Source organism: Penaeus vannamei, chromosome 29 (genome assembly GCF_042767895.1).
Source record: "Penaeus vannamei isolate JL-2024 chromosome 29, ASM4276789v1, whole genome shotgun sequence".
Lineage (NCBI taxonomy): Eukaryota > Metazoa > Arthropoda > Malacostraca > Decapoda > Penaeidae > Penaeus > Penaeus vannamei.
The window spans coordinates 14,041,329-14,043,828 of record NC_091577.1 but is presented as its reverse complement, the minus strand read 5'-3'; positions in this window follow the sequence as shown (position 1 = coordinate 14,043,828).

Genomic DNA, 2,500 nt, shown 5'->3' with positions numbered 1-2,500 from the left:
GAGAGGAGGGGGAGGGGAAGAAAAAGGATTAAGAGAGGGAGAGGGGACGGGACGGGGTAGAGAAAAGTGGAAAGGAAGGGGAAGAGAAAGATGAGAGGGGGGGGGGGGTAGAGAGAAGGGATTGGAGAGGGGTAGAGAGAAGAGATTCAGGGATTCGGGGAATGTTCAGCTCTCCCCTCCCCCTCCTCCTCCTCTTTCTCCTCCTCCCCCTCCTCCTCCTCCTCCTCCTCCTCCTCTTCTTCTTCTTCTTCTTCTTCTTCCTCCTCCTCCTCTTCTTCTTCCTCCTCCTCTTCCTCCTCCTCCTCCTCCTTCTCCTCCTCCTAAGGGTCTCGACTTTACAACTGAATTATCTCCTGAACCCAAACTGCTGTCGTGCGATTGATTCAGCCTTGTGTATATTCGTCATAGGGGCCATTTTCTTCATCTGCATATTAATAGCATCGACGTGGTCTTCGAAAACAATCCGACATTGTGGTATAAAATGGGGGGGGGGTGAGGAGGGGGAGGGGTAGTGTGTGGGGTAAAGGGGGGGGTAGGATAGTGAGAGTGGGGCAAAGGGGGGCATAGGAGGGTGGGGCCGTGGTTGGGGGCATAGGGGGAGGGGGAGCGGGAGGGGACATACATGAGGAGTAAAAGGAAGACTAAAATTACGAAGGAGGAGGGAGAAGGAGTGAGAAGATAAGGGAGAAAAGAAAGAAGGAGAAAAAGAAAGTAGAAGAAGAAGGTAAAAAGAAAATGAAATAAATAGAAGGAGAATGGAAAAGAAAAAAGGAAAGATGGAATAAGAAGAGGAAGAGAAAAAAGGAAGGAGAGAGGGAGGAAGAGGAAGAGAAGAGAAGAAGGAAGAGAAGGAGAGAAGGGGGAAAGGGAAAAAGGTATTTGGAAGAGGAGGAGAGAAAGGGAGGAGGAGGAGAAAGAGGGGAATGGAAGAGAAAAGAGGAAAGAGGAGAAAGAGGGAAAAGGAAGAGAATAAAGGGAAGGGGACGAGAAAGAGCGAAAAGGAAGAGGAAGGACTAAAGCGGAGGAGAAAGAGGTCAAAGGAGGAAAGAAGGAAGAAGATATAGGGAATAAGAAGAGGAGGAGATAGAGAGAAAAGAAAGAAAGAAAGGAGGGAAGAGGAAGAGAGAAGAAGGAAGGGAAAAAAGCGAAAGGAGAAGAAGAGGGAAGAGAGAAGGAGGAAGGAAAGAGCGAAAGAAAGAAGGGAAGAGGAAAGAGAGAAGGAGGAGGGAAAGAGCGAAAGAAAGAAGGTAACAGGAAAGAGAGAAGAAGAAAGGAAAGAGCGAAAGAAAGGAGAGAAGTGGAAAGAGAAACAAAGGAAGGAAAGAGAGAAAGAAAGGATGAAATAGAGAAGAAAGAAGGGAGAGCGAAAGAAAGGAGAGAAATGGAAAGAGAAACGAAGGAAGGAAAGAGCGAAGAAGAAAGGAAAGAACGAAAAAAAGAAAGGAAAGAATGAAAAAAAAAGAAAAGAAGAAAGAGAAAAGAGAGAAAAAGCAAAGAAAAAAAGCAAAGAAAAGAGAGAAGGAGGAAGAAGAAAAAAAGCAAAGAAAAGAAAAAAAAGAAGAGAAAATGGAACTTTAATACGACGTTCATGGAAAACACAACGGGGACGGGTGACGCAGATCCCAAGGACACAATGCTTTAGGATCCCCAGGCAGCGGTGACGTCATTGTGAGGGGGGGAAGGGGAGGAGAGAGGGGGAAGGGGAGGAGGGGAGGAGGAAGGGGGAGGAGAGAGGGGAAGGGGGAGGAGTGAGGTGGAGAGGGGGAGGAGAGAGGGGAAGGGGAGGAGTGAGGGGGAAGAGAAAGACTGGAGGGGAGGGGGGAGGGAGGGGAGAGGGGGAAGAGAAGACTGGAGGGGAGGGGAGGGGAGAAGGAGAGGAGTGAGGGGAGAGGGAAGGGGAGGAGAGAGAGGGGATGGGGAGAGAGAAAAGGATAGATGGAGGGGAGAGGGGAGGAGTGGGGGAAGGATAGAGGGAGGGGGGAGGGGAGGAGTGAGGGGGAAGAGAAAGACTGAAGGGAAGGGGAGGGGAGGAGAGGACGGGAGAGGGAAGAGGAAGGGGAGGTATGAGGGGAAGGGGGAGAGAAAGAATAGAGGGAGGGGAGAGGGGAGGAGTGAGGGGGAAGGGAAAGACTGGAGGGGAAGAGGGGAGGGGAGGGAGGGGAAGAGGAAGAGGGGGAGAGAGGGGAGGGGGGAGAGAAAAGGATAGAGGGAGGGGAGAGGGGAGGAGAGAAGGGAGAGGGGAGGAGAGAAGGGAGGGGGGGAAGTGAAAGGATAGAGGGAGGGGGAGGGGAGGAGTGAGGGGGAAGAGAAACACTGGAGGAGAGGAAGGGAGGGGGAGAGGGGAGGAGTGAGGGGAGAGGGGAAGAGAAAGGATAGAGGGGAGGGGTGGAGTGAGGGGAGAGGGGAAGAGAAAGACTGGAGGGGAGGGGAGGGGAGGGGAGGGGAGGGGAGGAGGGGGAAGGGGAGGAGAGAAGGGAGGGGGGAAGTGAAAGGATAGAGG